At 42.6% G+C, this 15394-nt stretch overlaps 1 protein-coding gene and 1 pseudogene across 1 annotated transcript in view; one reads left to right on the forward strand and one right to left on the reverse strand.

The window, feature by feature from the left end:
• The window catches only part of SND1 (staphylococcal nuclease and tudor domain containing 1), a 417946-nt gene that overhangs the window by 115199 nt on the left and 287353 nt on the right, over positions 1-15394 (forward strand). The window lies entirely within an intron of this gene.
• LOC132430744 (rhotekin-like) lies at positions 9581-11299 on the reverse strand (annotated as a pseudogene).

Below are 15394 nucleotides of genomic sequence, written 5' to 3' on the forward strand. Positions count from 1 at the left end.
CAAATGTCTTTAAAATGGTACACTTCCAGTTAAAAGGCTCCAGCAGGGAGTTTGTTTTGATAATGAAAGTGATTAAGAAGGCTCTATTTTTTTCCATTGGTATGAATATTCAGCTAAAAGAGCATGGTTCTCTCTCTGTAATTGGACTCTGCTAATGAGGTTCTAATAACTCTTAGGTTCTAATAATGATTCTAACAAATCTGTTAGCTATCTTCCATGAATAATGCTGGAGACCAAGAAGACACAAATTCTGGATGATGATGGCATCATATAGGGTTCTTAATGCCAACCATTTCCTCTTCTCTCTAATTCTAAGGAATCAACAGGAGTTTATGGTCTTTCAGTGTTATGTTTGGAATTGCCTTCAAAACTTGGAATTTATAGGCCTGCAAGTGTTGGTTTTTGGTGTGAGAAGGGAAAGGACAATAAACACAACCACAGTTGTTTGTAGACTAGGCTTTATCTAAAGCCTCCTTTCTAGAGCGTTCAGCCTCTTCAGACCCGTTCTTCCTTGCAGAGCCTCAAGGAACAACACGGAAGAGGATTTGTTGGTAAAACTGGATTGAACAAGTGAATATGCTATAGTGTAATCTGGGACATGTACTGAGCTAGAATAGTTGTCCGAGATGGGCTGCCTTGTTTCTCTCTCAGCACCTCATTAACAGCCTGACACCCTCCGGCTTTCCTCAGTTGGGTCAGTGTTCGCGTTCTCTGATTTTATTAAGTCCTTTCACTGTCTGTTTTTCTACCTTGTTCATTTCCTCAGGACCTAAGTGTGGGTTTTGTACCAGTTTCCCTACATAACAAACTTGAGGCAGAGCATAACCCCTCTAGTACGAGAGGATCACAAAGACATTAGAGGGGCAAATAAATGCCCTGGGTATGCTCAGTGACTCAGAATGGTCCCCCAATTTTCTTTGTTACCTAGGTTCTTTTTTTTTTTAAAAGGAGGCACCAAGATTTCAACTGGGGTCATCTTGATCTGCAATGCATAATTCCATTTTATATGGTGGCTTTGTTAGTGGCCATATGAGTGGAATCATTGGGGATTATTACAGAACAAAGGTTTTTTTATGATCTTGATATTTGAGGAATAACTTTAAACAAAAGGATAAAACTAACTTAAAGATTTGCAGGTGGTGTCATGTCTTTGTGTGAACATTCGTTTTGTTGGAGGAATAGTTTTTCTCTGGTTTCAAACTTGTATAGATGATGTTCATATTCTCTAAGCTAGTATAATAAAATATAGGGGAGTTTAAAAAAATTTCAATTTGTCAAGAGGCAAATTGTTGTCTCTTGCTGGGAACTAGAGTCTAAGGTCATAGTATGAGAGAAAAATAGTGTATAGTGAAAATTATCCTTTATTGGATAAATCTCTTTATTGTCTCTTATTGTCTCTTTATTGAAGAAAAATCTCTTCATTTTGCACAAACAGAAAGTAGTGCTTCAGGATGGTCAGGACCAGGTTAAAATCCAGTCCTTTCTCTGAGTGGAATTGGGAGGGAACAGGGATAGAAAGCTAGCAATATTTAGAGTTATATCTATACCTCCACCCCACCCAACCCCTGTCTTTCTTTCTGAGAGACTTAACGGTTGTATTCCAGTATGTTAAACATGTATTGGAGGCAAATTCTTTGTCTTCATTGCACATCTGGAGTTGATAAGGAACTGCCCCTGGAGAAATAAATCCCAGAAGGAGACTGAAACGGGGATAGACAAGGTCTTGGTACTGCTGGTGAAAACGTGTCAGCTGCAGACCCACAACTAACAGTGGTCAAGAGGGAGGGCTTGGGTTGGTTTCCAGAGGCCCAGGAGCATTAGAGCGTTTTTTCAGAAGTGGCAGTGTTGAACTCTGCTTTTTCAGGATGGTGGACTGTCCGCACTGGTCAGGCAGGTCTGCTCTCATTTGTCCAAGGCGGGCTGTAAACATGTTCGCCCAGCTCTGTTGGATCCTTTGTGCCATTACAGGGTGACTTTCTACCCTAGGGTATTGAGTGATGGCTCACTTCTGAGGGCTGTTTTGATTTCTCTCTAGCAACATACCCAGTTAATTCTGGTTACTTATTTTGGGGGGCAGTTCCTGCCTGGTATCTATTTTGTTAGGTATATTCTAACCAGCTTATATTCCTTGTCCAGGTCTATTCATTCCATGCATGTTGTTACGGAGAGGGTTCTTTGAAATGTCTTTCCTTTTTTACTCAATGTTGGCAGACTTTTTTTGTTAATCTTTCTTTGTATATATGTGTCTATATATTTTAATATGAATTCCATATGAATGTATCTTGCGTCGTCTCTATTCCTCTTCCACTGCAGAGGCAGCTGTATTAACTGGAACAGTGCCCTTTTGTAGCTCACTACTGGTGTGTGCATTGCTTAATCCTCTCTTGCTTTTTAAACTCTCAGCCTGTAATGAATTAAATAGTTCTTGACTCTCCCTGATAAGGATATTTATGCGTCAGACTGGCAGAATTCCACAAAAGCACATTAGTGTCTCCTTTGAGTTGAAGCATTTATGTAGAGGCATCCTTCTGAATGGAGGGAAATGGAAATGCTTTCGGGCCTCTTGCTGCCGCTGGCCCTCCTCGCCTCCCAGCTTTGTTCCACTCACCATCGTCAGAGTGCAGGATGCCAGGCAGTGGATACGAGGTCTCAAGCCCACAGAATTATTTCACTTACGCTTCATTCATTCATTGCCCAGATATTTCTTTATCAGCACTATAGAACTGAAATATTTTTTGATGTCATATTAGTTACTGAGGGGGAGGGATGTTCAAAGATGTTGATGGGGGGTGGGTTGAGTCAAGGTGATACAAATGAAGACAATGCGAGGTAGAGTAAAAATGTTAGAGGTACAGAAGCAAAGAACTAGTGAAATTCAGAGCAAGAAAGATGCTTGAGGGTTGGGAAATACATGGCTTGATAGTGTTATAACTGGTACTAATGATAAACAGCACACACGATTTTGTACCCTTCTCCCTGTGCCAGGCACTGGGTAAGCATTTTCCTGCGTTATCTAATTCATTCCTCACAAAGCCAAGGTCCTATGAGGTGAGGGTTTTATTACCTTTATTTTGCATGTGAGGAAACTGCACTTGGAAAGAGAGGTCAGGTTGCTTGTGCAAGGTCAAACAGCTGGCAAGTGGAACCCTTGGGAATAGGCTCCAGGCCTGGCTCAAGGGCTGTACGTTAACCACTACATCTTGCTGTTTAAATTCTTTTGATTTTTCAATTCAGTGCTTTATCTAGGTCACCAGTTCTTTCCATTAAAAAAAAAGTGTGGTGAAATGAATGTGTTGAGTAATTTGTGTTGTGCTGAATGCTTATTGCTATTTCATGCTCTACATTTAATTGCTTCTATATGCTTATTGCTTAATTACATAAAATGCAGTAGTCCCTTTATCGTCTTTCTGCAAAACTGCCCCTTATTTATTATGACTTAAGCAGATTAAAAAAGAAGTGTGTGCTAATTTAATTTTGGTGTCCAGAGTTCTTTTTGGTAATGTTTTCTTTCTGAATGCACTGATATCTCATTGGTTAAAGGATGTGTCTGGTCAGAATGCAGCTATTCAGCATGGAAGCATCAAACAGCTGTCACTGTGCAGCATATTTTCCAGGCACCAGGTTGACATCTGGACTCAGTATTTTGGTGCAAGAGAAATGGTTCTTGCTAATAATGTTGTCACAGGATTGTGCATCAAACAGAGCTGGAGGCTGTGTCTCTGCGAGTTGCCTTTTGATCATTATTCACCCTGAGTTAATGCAAAGAAAATGATCAGCTTGGGGGCCACAAGGGTAATACTTGGCCTCCACATGCTATTGGTTTCCCAAAGGACCAAATATAAGTTTATTTTCCCTAGATTGGTGTAAGTGATTTGGATGAGTGATGTTTGGCCAAGCTGTAAGCTAGTTGAGTACCTTCTATGTTCTTTTCTATATGGTTGGCACAATATAGTCTTAACTATTTGAGGTCCACTTGCTGGTTGAGTGATTATAATTGATATGAATGATACATAGTGAACATTCGAGGTAGGAATAGCTATGGGGTAGTATTTGCCAATACTTGCCCTTGTTGGAAACATACCACATTTCCTTAATTCTTAAAAGATGTATCTCTCCCATCCGCAAATTTTAACATCTGGTTTCAGGACAAAACTTGTAGTCATAACTGACGGCTTTATTTTTAATGGAGTATAAAATGATGTGTCTTAAAATAAGTGGCATCTTAGACTGAATTAATGATGCATAGTAGAGCTATCATATTTATTTGGTTCTAATCCCCACTGTCCTCTCTATTTCTATTGACTTGGTAAATTACTTAGTATATTTAGAACACCTGAGTTCTTCTGGTTCTGGCCTGGCCATTTGCTTCAAAAGATGTGTTATTCATTGTTCATCATTGGTGGTTTGCTACCCACTGGATAATTTATGTAACACTTCAGAGTTTATGTGACATTTGAGAATTGTAGGTGATGGGAAAGATGGTGTCTTAATTTAAATGCACTGGAAGCATAGTCTCACAAATATAATCAATGCAGGAGGGACGTGAGAGGAGGGGAGTGGAGCGGAGCATATAATATTTCAGTGAAAACTCATTTAGATTTAATGCTGTTTACCTTCACCAAGAGAAAGTAAGAGAGGTAGCTGTGTCCTTGAATCTTAGAGACTTAGACCTTGAGGGGACTTTTCTCACTTGTCAGAATTAGATTTAAGTATCTCAGATGCATGATACTTTTCCATGTGTACAAAGGTTTGGTATTTCCTCACCCATTCTGTAAGAATATTTTCCTGTGCTTGCAAAAGCTTTACTGTAGGTAGTGGCCTTTGACCTCAGTTCTAGAGAGGCCTCTCTGTGTATGTCTTTAAAACATGGTGTAATGTTTTTAGGTATTTTCCATTATTGATGGTAATTCTTACGATAGGAAAAAATGGACTGTATCAGATCTGGTGTCTGCTTATACCAGATCTAGATCCACTCCTAAAACATTTTGCTTATCATTAGAAATCATCAAAAAATTATCCCCCCAGTTCCTATTCTGTGCTGCCACAATGCTGGCAAATGTTAAAAAGGTATGTATGGGGGCAGTTTTGATACTGCTGTTTACATGCTGCCTAACAATAAGCAGATTATGAACCACGTAGTTTTCCTCTTTTTAATTACCAAGTAATATACTAAAGAGACATCTCTAGGCACTGTCTGGCAAGCAAAGCATATGAACCAGAGACATATGCTTTGAAAGCAGAATGAACCCTCCGTCATCTGTCCATCTCTGAGAGGTCATTTGAATATCAGGTGACTTGTATCTTAGTCTTCAGTTTCTTCCTTAGTGATATGATGGGTTTAATCAGTTTCAGCTAATACATTTTACTATTTAACAGTGAAACTTTTTTCATTTATAAATTAGAGGATAGGAATCAAATTTTTATTATGTTCTGAATTATGCTAAGCTTATATGGTTGGTACACATTAGACACCTGGCAGAAAAGAATGTTTGAACTGCGGTTAAATCATTTACTCTTAGCTCTATAAGAATGTATGTGTACACTGTAACAATAGTGTTGTGCGTAAGTGCAAATTAAGTGTACCAGTACATACACATTATATTAAAGATCATAAAACGCCTTTATGATGATGATGGCTTGAAAGGACAAGACCCCTTACAAGCAAATTAACATCTGACTTAAATGAAACTTTTTTTTTTAATTTCCTTTCTGGTTGTTTAAAAAAAAAAAAAGTCTCAGCCCCCCAAATTCAAGCAGTATATTTGTTAATGAAAATATTATTAATCAGAGGGAGTTATGGGTCAGGGATGTTTGTTGCAAATATAATTTTCAAATTGGAAAAAGAAAAGGAAACCAATTTTTGCATTTTGTTAGCCATTTTGAGGTGTTTTGATTCAGTGTGAAATGGGCACAGTTGTTTATTTAGAAGTGAAAACATTACTTGATACATTAACTGAAATCTTACTCTCCTTTGTTATTGTCTCCTTGAAGAGAATTTTACTATGTTAGGTATTTGTCCCCCTATTGTGGGTTGAGTTGTGAACCCCCCCAAAAGATATGTTAAAGTTGTAACACTAAGAACCTATGACTATGACATTAGATCTGTGAAGACCTTACTTCCAGATAGTCAGTTAGGAGGAGGTCATACCTGATGAGGCTGGGCCCTAAATCCAATGCCTGGTGTCCTCATGAGAGGATCAGGTGCACACAGATGCAAGAAGGCCCTGGGACAGAGACAGAGATTGGAGTGATGCAGCTGTAAGCTGAGCATTGCCAGGGATTGCTGGCCACCACCAGAAGCTGGAAAGAGGCTGCCCTGGAGCCTTCAGAGAGAGCACGGCCCTGCCAACACTCTTGAGTTTTGTACTTTGGGCTCTTAACTGGGAGAGAGTAAGTTCGTGTTGTTCCAAGCCATCAGTGTCTGGTAATTTTTTATGGTAGCCCTAGGAAATACATAGCTGCGGCTCCCCCTCTTTTTCTTTCAACATTTTATGTCTTATGATGAAAAATGGCTTTCCCTTTTTTTGAACAAAAACCACACAATTGGCTTTTAAGTGAGCATCATGTATGTCAAGGCATGTTAACTTGGATTTTTGAAAGGTTGCTTTGAATGCTGAGACTGGGCTAATTTCCACACATTGTCGTCCCACCTGTGTACAGGGTTTCCTTTCATGCTTCACTGCTGGGAACACCTGGGTACCCTATTGAAATTGCTCTAGTTTCCCTGGTTTACAACTCTTCTGAAGGAGCTATCTGTCTCTTTCCCAATAATCTTGTTATTCTATAAGTGTGTACGAATGTAATGTAGAACAGAGATTGGCATCTTATGAGTTGTGTGGTCTGTTTCTTTTGTGTGACCTTTTCGTATGATCATGGGCAAACTGTCTCCCAGCTCTTGTTTCTAGAAAATAAGAATGGCCGTTTAGATAAACTCAGTGGGTGTAAATTTTTACAAAAGTAAAAACTCCAAAGACCTTAACAAACTTCATTTATGTAGATCTCTCTAATCATATGATGGTGGCCAGTGTATACGTGTTAGTTTATATTCTGATATTTATAACTGTTCATGAAACCACGTTTTGTCTATTTTTAAAAATTAATTTATTTTTTGCTGCATTGGGCCTTCATTGCTGCGCGTGGGCTTTCTCTAGTTGAGGTGAGTGGGGCTACCCTTCCTTGTGGTGCACAGGCTTCTCATTGTGGTGGCCTCTCGTTGAGGAGCATGGGCTCTAGGGCATGCGGGCTTCAGTAGTTGTAGCATGTGGGCTCAGTAGTTGTGGCTCGCAGGCTCTAGAGCACAGGCTCAGTAGTGTGGCGCACGGGCTTAGTTGCTCCGCAGCATGTGGGATCTTCCCGGACCAGGGCTCGAACCCGTGTCCCCTGCGTTGGCAGGCGGGTTCTTAACCACTGCACCACCAGGGAAATCCCAACGTTTTGTCTATTTTTACAACCAGCTTTATTGGGGCATAATGGATATGCAGGAAAACTGCACATTTTTAAAGTGTGCAATTTGGAAAGCTTTGAGAAATGTATATATATATATATATATATATATATATATATATCCATGAAACCATCACTACAGTCAAGATAGTGAACATACTCATTACCACCCAGAGTTTCCTTGTGCCCCATTCTATCCCTTCCCATGTACCCCCAAGCCATTGATCTACTTTCTCTCATGATAGATTAGTTTCATTTTCTAGAGCTTATATAAATGAAATCATTACAGTATCTACTCTTGTTAATCTGGCTTTCTTCACTCAGTCTAATTATCTGAGATTCATCTGTGTTGTGGTCTGTGTCAATAGTTCATCCTTTCTGTTGCTGAGTAGTATTCCACTGTATGGATATACTGTGGTTTAGCCATCCATTTACCTCTGGTGGTCATTTGGGCTGTTTCCAGTTGCCTCCAATTTTTGGCTCTATATATAAAGCTTTGATGAACATTTGTGTACAAGTTTTTGTGTGGATATATATTTTCTTGTCTCCTGGATAAATACCCTGGAGTAAAATGGTTGGGTCATTATGGTGATGGTAGGCACTGTTGCTTCTAATGCTTTCCCATGGTTCTTCCCCTGGCCTCAGGTGGAAGCACACTCCTGGGCTGATCAGTACTGTGCTCAAGAGAGGCCCTGTGCAGATCTCAGAAGTCATCTCTCTGTGCTGCTCTCTCCACCCTGGTCCTTTGTGCCAAGAGCTCTAGCAGGCTTGGTCTCCCCCAAACCCTTGTCCATTCCCACTAGAAACTCTAGGCAGTAAGCAGTTAGGGCTCATTTGTGTCCTGTCTCTTAGGGATCACTGTTCTCTGTTGCCTGTTACCTATCTTACTGAAAACCATGTTTCAAAATGTTTGGTTTTTTTGATTTTATGCAGGACAGTGGATTTGGTCCTTGTTTCATCTTTGTTGGAAATGGAAGTTGCACATTTTTCTTGAATTATGGCACTTTTAATTTTAAACACACATATATTCCATTAAGCAAATATACTATTTTCTAGTTATGTCCATGTTCTAGATTTCTTTTTTTCTTAATAGCATTAAACATGTACTTTTTTTTCCTATTTAGGATTATTTATTTTAGAACTATATCCACAAAGTGAGTTAATAGGTTAAAGGTATATAAGCGAATTTTTAGACTGTACCACATAAATACTTAAACTTTCCTACATCTAATCGAGTTTTTGTTTCGTCAGTATTTTTGTTTTCCTAGATTAACTGGACTTTAGAGTTGTTTTCATCTGCATAAAAGATTACTAGTAAGAATGTGTTTTTCACGTAATTTACATTTGATTTCCCTTCATGTAAACCATTCATCTTCTTCGATTACTTTAAAAGTAGAATTAGTTTATTGGCTCTATAAGTGTATCTTCTTGCATGACTTTCAGATTTTTTTTTTTTTTTTACTATTTGTTTATTTTTCTATATTTAGATATTTTTCAATACATTTTATTTTATAAAACTACTTTTTAATTCTAGAACGTTGATCATTTTATTTCATAAATTGTCTCCTCGGGTGGGCTTAAATCGTAAATCTTTCTCCATCCTATGCCCCATTTATTCGTTTAATGCTTTATTATGAGATACAACGGGAAGTTTATTGGCACCAGTGCCTTGGTGAACTAACCAAAGTGCTTTTTAGAAACCAACTCTTCTGACAGAGGAGTGATTGGTGTGCCAACTCATTCCAGCCCAACTCAAACCATACTTTTTTTTTTTTTTTTGATGTTAAATAACTTTAATGGTCAATGTGGGAGTCACAAGGGAGGTGCGTTCCCTCCCAGGGCTCTTCAGTGCCATCCTCAAAGCTGGTTAGTGCAGGGAGGTAGGGCAGTGTTGGTTCCAGTTTTCTCCCAGGAAGGGTTTAGGGGGTCCCAGCCAGCCCTGGGAAAGAGTCCCTCAGCACCATGGCAACCACAGCTTAAAAGGGGCTTCTGCTCCCCCTCCCCAGCCTATCCCCCAGTCCAGTAGAGGAAGGGGAGGCCAAGCTGGCCAACCTGCTACAAACAGCACCGAATCCAGAGCCCAGCTGCACACAGACCACCTCTTCTTCTGGCCAGACCCTGTTGCCAGCACACCATCTTACACTGGTGACTGGAGCCAAGTGTGGGGTGGGCCTTTGCTGCAGAGGCCTCTGGACTGTGGGAACCGCTTCGGGGGGAGAGGGGCAACCGAGCGAGAAGCCCCAGGGGAGTGGTCTCGGGGACAGCATCCAGGGAGACCGTTCGGCATCTCCTCCAGAGCAGGGAATGGGTCAGGGCTGGGGTTGGGGCCACTGAAGCAGGCGAGCAGGGGCCAGGCAGGGCAGGCTGGGGGCGTCTCCAGCCTCGTGCCCTCCAGCTGGGCCAGGCTGTCTATCACCGCTGTGATGTCATCCAGCGGCTCAATAGCTGTGGCACCAGGAAGGGATTGAGGGGAGGAGGCTAGTCAGAGCTTAGGCCCCAGACCTATTCAGCCCTGAGCATCACCTGTCACCATCTCATGGTACCAGGAACCCTGATTGGCCAGTACTTGGAGTGGTTTCCGGGGAGCGGGGGTTTCAATTTTCATTATCTCATCACGGCACTGCTTCCACTGGCTCATGTCAAAGAAAAGCTGCCACAGAGCTTCTGTCCAGCTCTGCAGGGCTCCCCGACTCTCTGCCTGAAGGGTGTGTGTCACCTCATCCTCCCCATACTGGTTACTGATGCTCAGGGTGAAGGGCCGGCCCACTGCCTGGTCCACCTGCCCCGACTTGAGGCTCCTTGTTGATCACAACAGTAAACAGCGGCTCCTCCCCAGTGTCTGTGTCTTCAGGTTGACGGTGACAGAAGCTGTTGGTGCCTCTCAGGACTCCATGCGCTCGCACCCAGTCCTGCAGCTCCCCAGCTTGCTGCGCTCTGTGGGTGCCACTTGCAGTAGGCTGAGTCATGCGGAAGGGCTGAGCCACCAGACGGCAACACACGCTGCCATCAAGGGGCAGCCAGGCGGGGTTCTCCTCATGACTGGTGAGGGTGAGGTCATGTGTGTGGAGTCCGTCTTGCACTGCTGCCAGGGTGAGAGTGGTATGAGCCAAGAGGTGGTAACGACCACCACCAGCTGGGGTGGGGAGCAAGATGGGACTGCTTCCCGAGCCCCTAGCTGTCTCCAGCGACACCCGCACACGCCTCCCTGAGGAGCAGCCCAGGGAGCTGCTGAGCTCGGTGGCAAGCCTCTTGGGGGCTTCAGCCAGGGCCCCCTCCTCTTCCACGCAGGCCCCATATAGCTCCAGCCGCAGTTCAGAGTCTGGCCCTGCCTCGGCAAAGAGCACCTTGTTGTGAAAGGGGATGGCTGTGAGGGTCCTGTCCACCAGGATCATCTCTGTGTCTTGAGTGCATTCCCCGATCTGCAGCAGCAAGAACACAGCCCGACGGTGCAGATCGCCTTCGTTCTTGAAATCTTCTGTGTCCTTCCACATGAGTGGAATCTGGAGGTCAGAAATGCAGACCTGGCTGCGGCAGGGGGAGTGCTCAGCAGGTGGCCCGCTATCAGGAGGCCACTGGCCTGTCTTCCTCAGCACCTGCGTGTCCTCGCGCCGCTGCAGTTCGCCCGTGTAGCCGGGGGTGCGGCTATTGCACACCAGCATGCTCTGGCTGGGAGCAGGCCACCGGCAGCTGGCGAGCCCCTTCCCTCATCCGGGTCTCATGGTGTAGCGTTCTTTGCGACTGTGTCCTCCGGTGGGTCGCAGAAGAGGCTGAGCCAGCAGCGGCTGCGTTTGAACTCCATCTCTAGGGCGGAGCCGCTGGCCGCGGTGACCCGGCTCCAGTGGTTTCCGGAGAACATGCTGGCGGTCCTGTGCTTCTGCCTGCCCTCAGCACTCCCCGCGCTGCCCGGCCCTGCGTTGTCTCCTAGGCTTCTGTCCCTCGACTCAAACCATACTTTTAAAGCTGTTGAAACCCTGGTTTTTCATTCTGCAAGCTGCTGCTTTGAAACAGTCGTACAGATGTTCTGGAAGCCTATCGAACTTCAAGAACTTCTTGGTGAGAAAACACTCGTGTTGTTTTTTAGTGCAGAAGATTAATCATACCTGAAGTACAAATTGGCTTTAACATGGACATTGGTGGGCCCTCCGTGAGGTGTGAAAGTTCCGGCTGGAATGGCCCTGAGCGTTGGTTCCATTGTTAGAAGGTGTGTGCACGTTTCCTCGAGTTGCTAGCTGCTGCTACTTGGAACTCTCGAGTGGCTTAGGTTTGAATGGCAGTAACAGATATTTGTTGATGGCTCCCACTGTGCTAAATGATAGTTGATCCTAAATGATCAACTAAATGCTAAATGATCCTTGATAGTTGCTGTAGATCTAATCCTCGTAACAGTATGTGACTGAAGGGATTTATGCTCCCCGGTTATAGATGAGGAAACTGAGGCACAGATAGTTTGATTAAATTTCCCCAGGATAATGCTGCTAAGGAGTGCGGCTTACTAAAGTTTGAAGAGTAAAAATAAATTTATTCTCATGTTATACCCCAGTTTGAGTCTCGACTGCAGTGTAGAATTACAAAAATTAAAGAAGGATCAACAGCTAGAAAACTGTACATTTGTTCAAGGTGAAAAACAGTTTTAAAAAAATCAGAGCACAGGACAGTAGGCAGGAAGATCTCTACTTAGTGTACTGACCTTCGAGTATGAACAAGATGCCACTGATACCCTGTGTAAGCCTTGAGTGATGCAATACAAGTGTTCCCATACTGGTTCACTTTTCCTTTGAAACTAGAATACAAATATTTTTTGTAGGAAACTGAACGTTGTTAGGATTATAATCTGTATATTTTTTATTAAAGGACTCAACTTTTGTTTTTTTATTTTTGGCTGCGTTGGGTCTTCGTTGCTGTGCGTGGGCTTTCTCTAGTTGTGGCGAGTGGGGGCTACTCTTCATTGTGGTGCGCGGGCTTCTCATTGCAGTGGCTTCTCTTGTTGTGGAGCACGGGCTCTAGGTGCGTGGGCTTCAGTAGTTGAAGCACGTGGGCTCAGTAGTTGTGGCTCTCGGGCTTAGTTGCTCTGCAGCATGTGGGATCTTCCTGGCCCAGGGATTGGACCCATGTCCCATGTATTGGCAGGCAGATTCTCAACCACTGCGCCACCAGGGAAGTCCCATTCTGTATCATCTTAATAGAAATTTACTGGTCTATATAACGAACAGGTATTTCTAACTCTGCTTTCTAATCAGCCCATGAATTTATATTGACCATTTTATCTTTTGGTCAAACTGTCATAAAATCGTCATCTCGTTGGCCCCTGTTCCGTTGCTTTAGGGCAAAAGTTAATGGAATCTGAATAATTCATTTATTTGGGTTGATCTTCAAAAGCAAGGGGTAACTTTTGAAATTGCCCAAATAAATGAATCTGCCAGTTTTCCTCATGATTTTTATGTGCCAACTTTGATAATCTGTGGAAACAAACAATTTACATTTCTTGTTTAATGTAAGATTCAGTGGCGGTGGTGGTGGTTTTTAAAAAGATGGGAAATATATGGGGCAGTGATGTTTAAACAGAAGATGTGGAGTGTGTTTGAAGTTTTGTGTCCTGGAGGTCAGACTATGCAGTATGTGGTTTCCTGGGCAAAATAAGAATCTTCTTATAAGATATTCCTATGACCCAGGGCATATTATCCTCCTAGTCTTCATTTTCTTGGGCATAATGTAGCAAAGGCCTATAATTATAAGGGTTAAGTAAAATGTGTGAAAGTAGTATTACTTATATATATGGGTGTAGTGAGGAAATTAAGGGGAGAGAATGTGTCACTGTGCCATTTAGACATCTAAGTGCAGTGGGAGTCTGAAACAGTAGGTATTTCTTAAAATCAAGGGTTCAAGACGTTTATGGCCAGACCACAGAAGGAGGATGCTTCCACACTGGTGCTTATTCGAACACGGCTCTGTTTTACTTTAGCTCAGAACAGCTATGTCTGCTCGGGGGCAGATGAGTTTTAAGAATGTGCCTGCCCTTTATCCTTTGGGATTTGTGGCTTCAGGCAAAGCACATTCTTATTCTTTTGTCAACCTTGAATTTGGATACATTTCTTCTGTAGTCTTCCGCATGCTCACCTCCTGATTTTTAGCCGGTAGGCCCCTTCTTATCCTTGTTCACAAATAGTGAATTTTGTGACTCTTAAGATGTTATATCCAGTGACCCAGCTTGTTAAGACGGAAGTCCCAGTCATTGCAGCTTTCTTTTAGAATCAAGGCCGTCACTACACCTCCTCGTTACCCTCTCAACACCTGCCAATAACAAGTGGAAACACTCCCCTATAAAGAGGAAGTACGGCCTTCATGTGGCAGAAGGGGGATTGAATTTAGGGAAAAACCATATTGTTAGAATGATACTTTAACATTATATGCAAAATACCATCGTGTAGTTAGTAGAAATAAATGCTGAAGAGCTCTAAGGAAGAGCTGGTGAAGTTTGATTGACCTAGGGGAGGGTTTGGCAGAGGAAACCGCTTTGGAATTGATATTCTTTTAGCCTGTAACACAGACTTGGGTGTCTGTACTCTACCTGCTGACTAGGATACTTGGAAGAGCAAGTTTGGGTGTCCATGCTTGGGGACAGTGACAGGAATGGGCAGTAAGAAAAGTATAGCTGCCATACTGGATGATGATATTGGGTATTAACGTTTTTTGACTTCAAAAAGGCATAACCACGGTATACTCCAGAGTAGAATGTATTTCAAGGTGGTGAAAGGGAAAGCCCAATATATTTGTCAGCTTACAGAAGAAAATTGGTTGACTTTTGAAATTTTTCTGCCATATGATAGACATTTTTGGCTATTGCAGAACACGTGATGAGCCTTCCTATGTTTCACGAGAGAAGAAAGACTGTTTTTGTTGTCCACTGTCTGTACCCCAAAGACCTTGCTGAACAAAGATATTGATACCTTCCTTTGCTTGTAGCCTTTCTTGCTCAGCCTTGTAGCTCTGTCGGCCTTTCTCAGTAGTTTGCCCTTGATGTTATACTCTGCCCCTTACCTTCCGTGTAGGGTTTCTTGACCCAAACTGGTCATGTTTGTCCACCCTCGACAGTCCCTTTTACGTGTGTCTTCAGATCGTTTGCCTTGTTCTTGTTATCTTGTTAAAGTAATTTCTGAATCGAGTGCTATAGCAAGAGGACAGTTTGCAGTCAGAGTGACCTGGGTTTCAAGTCTTTTTCAAGTCTGTGACTTGGTAATGACTAACCTTGGGTGAGTTATTTAGGACCTTGGAGCTCTGGTTTCCTCATCTGTAAAATGATGATACTGTTGAAATCTTAGTCTTTGTGAATATTAAATGGGACTCATATCGTGCCTTATGTATATATATTCAAATATTATGTAGTTAGTAATCGTTCTTGTCAGTCAAGCTTATTTAGTAGCTCCGGCTCACTTTGGATCCCCAAATAAGGTGCCTGACTTCATTTTGCACATCCATCTAGCTGAGAGCTGCCTGCTTCCCTTAGGTCAGGTGGGTTTTTTTCCTGTTGAAAGACTTAGATTTATAATCTTGGCTTTCACTTTGAATGGCCTATTCTCAAGTGTCATTTTAAGTTGATTTGTTATGCTAATGCCTTACAAATAATGTGCTTCCTAATTAGCCCATATGTAATAAGGCAGGGTACCCACCTGCATACTTGCATATTAAATAGTCTATGCAAAAAACCCTTAGCTTCACACCATGGGGGGGATTGTTGCAGCACATGAAGACTGTTCTCTGACTTGCATGGTAGTGACGCATTACGGTAGCATACATCATGAAGACTAGGGCTACGTGGTGATTGGAGTCATTTAAAATTGGTTTGGACAGTGTGCTGTTGACCAGAACACCTTGTGAGTAGTTCTGGTCCTAATTACATCTTTCCTCTACCACTGTAATGGCCTCCTACCTGGCCTCCTTCTCTCCAGTTGTCCCC

This window comes from Delphinus delphis, chromosome 9, assembly GCF_949987515.2.
Source record: "Delphinus delphis chromosome 9, mDelDel1.2, whole genome shotgun sequence".
Classification (NCBI taxonomy): domain Eukaryota; kingdom Metazoa; phylum Chordata; class Mammalia; order Artiodactyla; family Delphinidae; genus Delphinus; species Delphinus delphis.